At 34.1% G+C, this 12,053-nt stretch overlaps 1 long non-coding RNA gene across 3 annotated transcripts; it reads right to left on the reverse strand.

Moving 5' to 3' along the window:
- Positions 1–5,075: 5,075 nt before the first annotated feature.
- LOC120896970 lies at positions 5,076–10,032 on the reverse strand. Of its 3 annotated transcripts, none has more exons than XR_005738481.1 (3): positions 9,970–10,032; positions 7,225–7,360; positions 5,076–7,157 (listed from the first exon to the last, which is right to left on the reverse strand). It is a non-coding gene; the product is annotated as an uncharacterized LOC120896970 (long non-coding RNA). The 3 variants fall into 3 exon arrangements; XR_005738480.1 differs by having other exon boundaries at positions 9,958–10,032; XR_005738479.1 differs by having other exon boundaries at positions 9,686–10,024.
- Positions 10,033–12,053: the final 2,021 nt, after the last annotated feature.

Here is a 12,053-nt window from a genome sequence, read left to right on the forward strand (position 1 = left end):
AAGAGATCATGATAGTAGTTAAACCATCTGCGACAGGACAGAAAAGGTTCATTATGACAATATAATGTATGTCGTGTTTCCACATCGAAAGGAGGACGGCGACGCAGGGCACGGCATTGTACATATATGCAAATAGAGGCAAGCGAATCAGGAGCGTCAATGGAGGAAACAAGTGACCCGGCAATGAAACATGCTTGACTCACATGACGTCGCTGGCTTAGTGATTGCCGTTTAAACAATTGTAATCGCGTTTCATAAAGAGGGAGTTATGCAAAGCGAAAAATACGACAAAATGCAACCCTGGTGAAGTGTCTTTGAACATTTCATAATTTAGAGTATCCCTCAAAACTAGAAGGACTCCATACAATACTAGCATGTTCCAAAATTTAACGTACTAGACTGCAGTAAAGAGTTCCTAAACAGGAAAGATCTCTAAACTCAGATGAAACCCTGAGTATGAAACCCAGAGTTTTATTTGCTTTAGTTATTACTTCCTCCAATTATGCTGATTTTGTAATGTGAAAATAGCCTATGTTGAATGAGTTTTCGTACTACGATCGCTATACCACCTCCTCTCGTTTCTGCAGGTCGATCGAGTCTGTGGATTCTGGGGTTGGGTTTTAATGATTGTGCGTTCCATACTACAACTCTTAACTCATTCATAGGTAATGATAAGCTCCTCTAAGATGGTGATTTGATCAGCTTTCGTAGGGCATAAGCTTTGTGCTTATTTCTTAGAAAATTTGCATTAGCGTAGTAGCATCGTACAGGTTTTCTTGTTGGGTGGAAAAGGGCTCGGGAATAGTCGCCTGGGCGTTTATCAATCGTTACGCAATACCAGCAAATAAAAAACTTGCAAAAAAATACTTGAGTAAATTCGTCAGTTTCTGTACTTACAGTTTCATCATATGCTTCCCGTCAAACATTGCGAGGGTTGCGAATGATATCATCTGAACGAAATCTTATGGTATTTTAAATAATCTTTGATTTTTATCAATGAATTTTTTTTGCGGTAGTGTTTGTAAAAAAGATCTTTACCTAAATTTTTGTGGATTTTTAAAAATAAAATGACAAAATTCAGGTGTTTAGTATGCTACAATTTCCTCTGTTATACCTGCTCTCGGGGCGCTATAATTATAACTGCTATAACTTTCTTCTTTGGCTCAACAACCGTTGTCGGTCAAGGCCTGCCTGTACCACTTGTGGGCTTTGGCTTTCAGTGACTGATTGATTTCCCACCATAGCAGGATAGTCCATCCTATGTATGGCGGCACGGTCTATTTGGGGATCGAACCCATGACGGGCATGTTGTTAAGTCGTACGAGTTGACGACTGTACTACGAGACCGGCAACTGCTATAACTAGGGGTGAAAAAACTATCAAGGCTCGCAAGCTCTTTAATGCGAGGGCTCTGGGGTGGTGAAGTTGTATAGCGTGCGAGCCCTCGCGCGCCCTCGCAAATCGCTGTCAATTGCATGGCGGGATCTTTCGTTTCCATTCTTGCAAAATCGATTCGTTGGAATTTTGGCTGTTCGAACGCGATCATTCTTATTTATTTTATTTTCTCCATGCACCAGGGCGCACATACACTATCATAGGCCAATTGTCGCCGTTTAACAATTTGTCGCACGCTCAGAAAACACGTCTGTTGAGCTCTGCATTCCACCCGTGACTCCTTCAGGATGGACATGGTTTCGGGATTTGTCTCAGAATCGGTATGGGTTCTGAATTATTTGTTCTTGATGCAATGCACGAAATTAACACTTTGACCGCCGGCCTGACGTCGCAGTTTTTCGAATGATTCGAATGAGTTCTTTCCTACCTCATTCGTTATCAAGAGAATCACTGAGCGTCAGATACAAAGCTGAGCGGTGAGCAAAACCGTCATGCGATTTCATATGACGCAGCGCTTAAAATGTTAAAATAGTACCAATAGCAATTAAAATAGTTATTTTCCAATTGATGAGGATTTACAAATCCAGTAATGAGTTTTATTTATCTCAGAATGTTTAAATAACCTGTTTTACAACCTTCAAACACATAACTTTAATATATTGATGGTTGATTTATCAATTATGCACGAATATTCCTAAAGGCAGGTGCAAAATAAAAGTAGCACTAGTTGGAATTTTGATAAATTTTTGATGGTAGCATATCAAACATGAATAGCATCTCTGATAACCAGAACTTATTATAATCCACACTATCAGCTATAGACACATTGTAACACACTTTGAAAAGCCAAATCACACTGTGCAACACATTCATTATATTATATCAGCAAATCAATCCACACCAAAGCAACACACCCAGATCATACCGTCCATAGAAAAACCATTGAGACACATTTACCGAAAACAACCGAAATGCGCAGCATAAGCAATTCAAGCGTTACTACATTCAAGCGCACGCACCCGTTCTTTAGCTATAACAGTTTAAACTTTCCAGAACCTCCGTAAAAACATAAAAAGCGCAGTATAGGCACATAATGGCAGATACCTCACTCCGATACAAAGTATAAATTGCACCTCATATCAATAAACTTTAATTGGAACAAAAACACATTCCAAAACCAAATGTACGAATCTATTGAGCACAAATAAAACCAATTCCGATCGTAGTAGTCAGATTCGTTTGGACTGTCAAGATAGGACGTTACGCTGCCTAAAAACTTCGCCTTATTTCAAGAGTTTAGCCTTCCAACTTATTTCAAGAGTTTAGTTATGTCCCCCTTCCCAAGGTAAGGATTCTAAACTATAACGTGTCCAGTAAGGGAAACCCCTTCTGGGTTTCTATGATCGCCTGGACGATCAAGTGTTGAAAAGTCCGCTTCAAACAAAGTATTATTCCACCTCTATACATGTCAGCGAAACACTGACCTACCGCGACGTTGATCGATGTACCGTATATAAGCTCATCACATTACATGGCGACCGTAGCTATCTTCCTAACCATTACACATGTTTTTAATTATTTATGAACCCTCCTATAATGATCATACATGTAACATATACAAATTATTTTAATTAATCATTAATTTAGGGGTTAAAATATAAATTCGAGCGAGTATAAAGAATATCCAAATCATAAGTGAATCAACATGAATGTAATATTAGAGCTCTCAATCTTAACTTAACACTAGGTCTACGGAACCCGTCGTTAGGTCCGTTTCGTAATATCCTGTTGCTTTCCGTAGCCGTTTTGTCCGTGAGACTGGGTGACTGACCTTGCGCTCACGTGGTCGTTTTATTTAGCATCGGGTTTACATTTAGTTTATTTAGTTAAGTTGTGACATTTTTGAACAAAATCAAATGTAGGAGTGAACGAGAACTAAAAAACTTAATATCATTGAAAAACATGATTAATAATTTAAATAAAGTGGCCTCAAACGGAATTGCTGATCAACTTACTCCTTGTGTTTTTCGAAACTCCCGCGGTCAACGATCAAAATGTGGCATCGAAAAGATATCGGTTCACTTGTTCGATGAAACAATAACGACTGTTACAATAAATTAGCATTATGCAGAATTGTGTTATTTTGAATTTTGTTTTGTTAACCAAAACATGTTAAACGATTCATAATTTTGATAAAATAGTTTTTTTCATGATTTTAACCACTCTAAATACGCATCTCATCCCGTCAAATTGACACGTGTCCGTAGAGATAGGTATATACAGGGTTTTCGAGGATTATATAGATATGTTCAGCAACTTGTAGTTTTATTCAGGCATAAAATAGACTTGGGCAATACAAAATATAAACAGTTTTATAATTTTTTATTATAGAGGGTTATGATATGAGTGAAAATGAGCGTCGTGGCGATCGTTCCCGGGATCGAACGAGTTCCCCGATACGGCTGAATATCTCGCTGAAAGAGTCTATTAATTGCCTCAACAAAACTACAACTCACTGAACATGTCTATATAATCGTTAAAGATCCTGTATTGTATGACTTAATTTATTGCAAAATTTGATAAACCACTTTTTAACACCGAAAATGGTAGGGGAACGTAGCTAAAATGAAAATTAACAAACATTATCTTAAACTAATGTTTTGTCAGAATGTGTTGAATCTTTTAAGTATCCATCGATTGTTGCGTTTTTTTTTTCATAAATGAAAAACATTATTTTTTTTCGTGCAGTTTTGAAATGTTCGGATACCTGATATGGGAAAGATGGACACCGTGAAGAGTAAGATAGACCAATACAAAACGTTGTAAATTGAAGAGCCTTACAGTATTTTAACATATCCTATTGCTTTCCACATCATCGTTCGTACATAAACCAATTGTAGGCCAATTGCAATGACGGTTCATTCAGCCATGAATTTAGAAATTGTAACCGGCGCTTGTATTATATCATAGAATGCAGCATCTAAAGCATTATTGAAATATTGCATACTAACAGCTGACGTTGCTCCAGCTTACAGAACAACACTCTAGAACTTTCTTTTAGGAAATTTCTCCCAAAAAGTCCACGAGTAATTTCCCAAAATAAGTCCCAGTATTTTTAAGCCATTTTCCGCCATGTCAAAATTCAACATTTGATGTTTGTAATTCCATAGAATTTCTCATCTATTCCTCAACGATGTCGTATCACTGCCTCATCTTTTTATTGCTTAAAGTTTTCCAAGTCTTGACAAGATGTTGGATTTTGTGAAGCGCCTCATCAGCGCCGAGCGAGTAATAACATAACGAATGGCTACTATTTCGACCGGTGTTTCATTTCTCGCTTATATATTACTTTTTTTAGTTTTGTAATGGTTTATATCTTCAATATACCATTATTTAAGGTGTTTGCAGAAATATATTCATCACCAATTGATATAAGAAGTAAAATAACTCAACAAATTTGGTGTCCATCTTTCCCTATGACAAAGTGTCCGTCTTTCCCGCTTTGGTGTCAGGATGTTTAAAACACCAAAAAACAATATTTTGTATTGCTTTCATTCGTTTTTTCGCCAGTTTTTTTCATTCATTAACACGAAAACTAATTCATGAAATAAACTTCCAGAAATATTAACAATAGAAGTTGTAGAGATCCGCTGCATTCAAATTAGATCCACAAGGGTGTACACGATTGAAAATTTATTTTTTTCGTGGATTTAAACAATTTTACATATATTTTGCCAAAAATGGCATAATAACCTTTTTCTCAGAGACAGCAGTAGTTTATATTTTTCATTACTTTGGCGACTCATGTAGCTATTTAAAAGATTTTTGAACCATCCTTACGGTCGTAATATACCTCTACCATGATTTGTTTGCATTATTTTCGTTAGCCAACTGTTGCGTCTAGTGTAATACTTGTAGTCAATCGAAAATATTATGTTAATTTTGCTTCTTTTTGAGTATCACGTATTTTCTAATGATTTCTAATTGAAACTGAATCGTAACCTAAACGAAATTCCTACAGAAATAAGAAAGCTTTTTTACGTGGTTTTACATTCTTATTTTACATCTGTTTTTGAGAATATTTCACCGTAATTGAAATATGTAACATTAACATATCAAAGTAATATGCAATAAAGAGGTCAAATAGTCTATTTCAACATGATAATTCTACAATTATTTTGAAAAAACATGATGGTACTATTTTAATTTCGGCCTGTGTTTGCCTCCTGGAATCAAAAGTCACATGAAATTTACGTTATCTTTAATAAAAATCCGTAACACGCATCCTAAAGTTATTAAATACCTACGATATTATTTTGCATAACCCTGTGATCAGACCAAATTAACTAGGATCGTGTCGAGCATTGAAAATTCGAAGGTAAAGTCATGCTAATTTGCACACGCATTCGATGCCAAAGACATGGAATACGTTCCAAAGCAAGCGGTACGTGATCCAACGGTAGCTGGAAACAAGCTGAAAAGACGTCTTAAAGGTGTTTGTTTTTTAAGAAATTTCAAAAATTCTTAAAGATTATTTTAATAATTTTTTGAGATGTATATCAAAAACATGGAGGTATTGTTGAAAACATGGGAGTTGTATAACAATGTAAGTGTCTGCTTAACCTGTTTACATAAATGACACAAAACTATGTATTTTATTTTGCTGGAGAAAATATATCAATTGATTTACGTATCAAAATTATTTTTAGAAATACAGTCCAAATTCACTGGTTGAACTTCGATTCCCTGCCAACTATTGAATTTGTGCTTTTAACATTACCACTGAATTCGTCGATGTGTATTTTAAACCGCTGTTAACAAATGCCCCACACAAACCTCTCTAGAACCGAATTTGTTATTAATATAAGTTCAAACAAATTCGGATCTACAGGGTGGATGTAGAACATAAATCGACGAAGATAAATCGTAGTAAACATGTTTTTGCCAACATGACAATTGGAACAGATACCGCTTCATCTCTAAAAAACTATCAAAATAAATTATACTGCGTAGTTAAAACAAACTCTTCAATACATATCGAAGAACTTGTTAAGCATTGGACAATTATTTAATTTACTTTGAATGTATAGAATAACTACAGCTCAAACATACACCTATGTTAGAGAAAGAAGCAAAAAGTAACTAACTATGAGATTTTGAAGAATCACGTGTTAAAATATTGTCTATTTGGTCCTTAAAAATACTGTGAAGCTGACAATTTCAAGGTTATAATATTTTAAAATTAATTAATAAGGATACGCATAAATAATATTATAAAAGTTATATGGCAACAAACCTAAGATGTGCCAAGATTGCACCTTCCAAAAATCGTACTCTTATCTTTTCATGATGCAGAACGTTTCTGTCAACCTTTCATGAACACAGAGTCGTCTCAATTTTCAAGCTACAGAAACAATTTGTATTGCAAGGATTGCAGTTAGAGATGTTTCATTGTTTGTATAACAGTTTAACACACAGTTGTACCGCATTACCTACCAATTTAGGAGTAAGTACGAACGTTTTCCATTCCATTACATGATATTTAAAAAAGACGCCGTTGGTTTAAGCGGGAATAAAGGTTACGATATTTTAGGCAGAACGTTGCAGATTAAACTTCTTTAGGGCGATCTTTTTCACTTATCTCAGAAGCAGTTGGATGTTTTATGTTGCGCTGTACATATACATACGAATACTGCATTCCTTGCTTATATGGTGAGCATTTCATTTAGGGTACAGCTTGTGTTTCATTAATTTTTGTGAGACTGAAAAAAAAAAAGAAAAAGCTAATTAACACAATTTAAATAGATGGTCTTATTTCTACTTCCTTACTTCCTTAATCAGCAAATGGCCAGTAAAATAAAATATTTTACATGCTAGCTCCAATTGCATCATTACAAATACGTGTATTTGTAGTTGATTTAACGGTATTATCAAACCAAAGAGACACGGAGAAGTAAATGTATAGCTACGGAAAAAATGGATGGAAAAGGTTAGTCTTTGGTTTCATTCGCCAGCCACGGAAAATCAAAACGAAATGGATTCGATGTCAAGCGAAGCAAAAATCGCAGTGCAATAAAAAGGAACACCCCACACAGAATGTCTGCCTGTTTTCATTGCGCATGTGTCCTGAAAATCTTGGAGACGTAGATGTAGTTGTAATAGTGCAGCTATGTCAAGGTAAAATTGCGCCTTTTGCCATGAAAGTGAAACAGTGTGTATAGAAAAACGAAATGGCCGAGGGTAATTTTACCCTAGGGCTATTTTGAATAGGGGTAACCATAACTTCAGGCCAAAACCTCCCTTACAGAGTCGCAGGACGAATGTGTGTTGCCTGCCTACTATGTAGCCTTGTACATCTAATTTTATAGCTTCAAACAAAACCTCCAGGAGAGACAAGAAAGGGGAAACTGTTTTATGCCAGGAAACGCAATACAAAATTTTATTTTTATGGTGAATTATAAAGAGAACTGAAAAATACATACGTGAAAAAATGTTATTACACCGAAATGTGCTCATGTCTCAAAATTCAATGCGCTCATCACAGTCATCCTTTTAGCAAATAGTTAAAGCAATCTTAACGGTACGATCATTCGCATTCGGTACGAATTGGAATATTTTGTAGATGGTTTTGTTGGTAGCCAGTCAGGTTTATCTCAGCTAAGGTTTATCACTATGTTCGTTATGTTAAGCTTGGAAAAGATTAAAACAAATGGCACGAGACAATATGACGCAGAGGATTATACCAATTATGCTATTATCCCAAAACTTTGACATGCGAATTAGCAGGTATATGTTTATGTTTATTATGAAATAAACATGGGATAAGCTGAAATAAGATTTTAAATTTGTTATAATGAGTATCCCTGTATGTACAAAGATTAAAGAAGTTTCAAGTGCCGTTCTTACAACACCTGGATTTCGATAGAAAAATCTATTATATTTTCGATCATGCAATGATTGATACAAGTAATTATACATACACACACAGGTATATATATATATATATATATATATATATATATATATATATATATATATATATATATATATATATATATATATATATATATATATATATATATATATATACAAATATATATTTGATGGGTTCATAAAGAATCATTTTCACATTTTTCATCATAAGCGCATAAGCGATGTAAACCTCATTACGTATTTTTATTTGAAACCTGTCATTTATAAAAGTTATTTTAAAAAAAGAAGCTTCAACAACATGAAACCATGCACACACATACATTTTCGATTGGAAATATGGTTTAGATGGTTGTAGAAAATAAAGATTGGCTGAACAAAATTATTTATTCAAGCAGTCTAACCAAAAAAGTCAACATTCATCATGACCGCGTGATTGGTTACGCTACCATGATAGTGTTTGCTTAGGTGTAGTAAAGGATACAAGAAACAACTGTATGTTGAAACAAGTAAAGCGAGATTTTAGATGTATGATCATGCGTTTTTATAGGCCATACATTGGGCTATAGTAACAAAAAAAATATGGTGTATTGCAAGTACATAAAAAACATAGTCATACAAAATATTATAAAACATATCAACAGCAAATGATACAGAAAATAAATCTTAGTGATGTTTTTAAAGCATACTGTAGCGTTCTGCTAATCAAAAGTTAAATTAAAGCTTTGGATGGATTGGTTTGCCATTTAAAAACAATTTAATCATTATTCAAATTAGTAATAAGTATTAGCGATGTTGTACAGTAAAAAGAAAATTCATGAATATTACATATAATATTCTTTTTTTATAAAGAGTTTTTTGGTCGATTCTTGAAACTTTCACACAAAAAACCCATCAAAGAAACTTTAATGGCGCCCTAGAATAACTATTGTTATTCTGCGTAGTTTTGTGGCTCGGTTTATTTTAAATGAATAATAAAAAACAATCGTTACAGAAATAAAGCTAAGAAAGCTGATAAAAAAATCACTGGCATACAAACAAAAAGCATAATTCCTGTTTGATTACATAACTGATATAGCTGAGTTTTTAATTAATCAAAATACTTGTTTTTTTATACAATAGTGGTTTATTTTCACTGCAACAACAGTTTTTAGAGGGCGTGTTGAAGGCTTAGGGACTATACGAAAAATTAAATGATATTACACGTAAAAATCACTAAATGATACTGCACATGCGTGTATTATCTAGGTGCTGTAAACTTGATACACCAACACTGTAAACTTGATACAGCTCAAATTTAATCCATAATAACTATCACTCCTTTTTCTTGACTACACTTGCAAAATGTGTTGTTGCTTACCTACTGTAATAGAAATCAAGAGATTTATTAGAAATAAATCTGGAATAAATGAAGTGTTTACAGACGATAATATGTTATACTTATTGCAGACATTCGATATGTTAACTGGCGTTTAATTATTTACTGCCTTTGTCCGCAAATACACTGGTACAAGGGTGTATGAAATAATATCAAAAAAATATTTGTCTTCACATTAATTCTGAACCAAGTAAGGCACTGTTTTCTGCTTGGTTAAATATTCTTCACTAAACCATTATCTTGAACAACATTACTCTTGGTTTTACCAGCATCTTCTGGTTCCAAAATCACCTGCGCTGAACTGAATGCCACTGAACTAAATGCAAAAATGACGACAACGACGCACACTGGATAAGCGAAAGCTATGATCCCTACTGCGAATGGTAACTCATTTTGCAATATTGAGTTCCTTGTGTGTGTCGAATGGAAGACATTATTCCTAATTGAAGCTTTAGGCCTTGTGAGCTCAAATGTTCCCTTGTCTTTCAAATATCTCCCAATGCATTGGAACTCATCACTCATCATTTTGAGTTGGTCAAAATTGGAAATGGAACAAAGTAACAATTTTGACCATTTCAAACATTGTTTTGAAAATTGGATGTTATTTAAGTTTTAAGGCAATGAATGTAATTCAAATAGCTTAACTCATATTCGTAGAAAACTCATAACTCCCATTTCATAACAAACAGAAAGAAAAACATATTTTATAGAAACATCAATAATGGTTCGAAGCTACCAAATAAATCTTTTTTTTTTTCAAGAATGATTAATAAACAAAAAATCGACATAATTTATCTCGTTTTAATCTAATACAAAACATAATTTTGTAAAAGTAAGGAACAGCCCACGACGCTACTTCAGTGTTATGCGTAACGCCTGTGTATCTTAAGCCCAAGTAGCATTTTGGTAGAACCCCTGCTTGAATCGTCGTGGATGGGTTAATTGGTTGATAATAATGTCCTAATATTAGTTATTTTAATGTGATGATACAAAAAGAAAAACTGTTGATTACTTATAATGTATTAATTCAAGAATCGTTAATATAAGTAACTAAATAAAGTTGAGGCGCACTCAGACCAATCGTAATTTAATTCTAAAATGTCCAAAAACGTAAAGTGAATAGTTAATGAATATATCATATATTTAATATAATCAGTTTAATGTAAGTTTTTTGTCTGGTTTAAATTTTAATTTACTTTAAAACATAAGCTTTTATTTTCTTACAGTTATTTTTTTAAAATTGAATTATCTACACCGATTGGTCACGTGGATGACAAAATGTACGTCATCACCAATATCCTTACTTTTCCTCGTGTTTTTTTGACTACCACTCAACTGCCTAACATCCAACAATACCGGCACAGTGTGAGAAATTCCCATATTGGCATTTTCGAGTGCGAAAATCGGGCTTTCGAACTATTTCTTCTAAGCTTTTAGAACAAGCCCTTTCAAATCGACTGTGTTGTGGCTTTTTCGTTACTTACGAAAATTTGAAGCTTTCAACATGGTTTATCACGCAAAAACCAACAATTGATTGATTTTGCTCCTATTTTCGGCAGTTTGTTCCTATCTTCGGCAGGCTGTGTTCCTATTTTCGGCAGCGCAAATACGGGTTAGAACATGTTTTTATCAATGTAAATATGTACAAATGTTTAAAGTAATTTAACACTCTTACTTTACTATGATTGGAGTTAAAAAGCACTTTAATTATTAATCTTAAGTTACACTGGAGCGCCGATTATCCAGGCTCTTCGGGACTCGACCTCGCACGGATAGTCGAAAAACACGGATAATGAGTCAAAGCATTTTTTTTTTTTTACATATTCCTGATTCGTTTTTGAAATTTGATTTATGTTTTGGTATATCCTAGCCAGTTATTCTAAACTTAATTTTTTTCCGATGATAATATTGGAAATGTACCATGAATTATAGCGTTTTTTGTTAAGAAAATGTGCTCTGATAACCATTTTTTTAAAATATCTTCTTCAGCACGTAATGTCATCTTTGTACTGAACTGTCATTTTTCAACAGCACGGATAAACGGACAACCGGATAGTAGGTACCCGGATAAACGGCGCTCCACTGTACTTATTTTAGCCCGTTTTGAGAGCCTTTTGATGCGACATTTAAACAAAGCAAGCATTGAAGAAAATTGACAGTTTGATGGTTATAGCGTACGGCGCGAACTGGCTTACAAATATTTATGTTTCTCTTAAGTTAGTGCATTATTTGTCGTGAAATTGGCGATATTTGGTACAAGAAAAGTCATATTATGTGTCGACACACGCATTTTAGTGCTCTGATCAAGTTTAAAAGGAATAATCAGGCAAATCCAAGGTGTATTATTGTT

The sequence above is a fragment of the Anopheles arabiensis genome, chromosome 2, assembly GCF_016920715.1.
Source record: "Anopheles arabiensis isolate DONGOLA chromosome 2, AaraD3, whole genome shotgun sequence".
NCBI lineage: Eukaryota > Metazoa > Arthropoda > Insecta > Diptera > Culicidae > Anopheles > Anopheles arabiensis.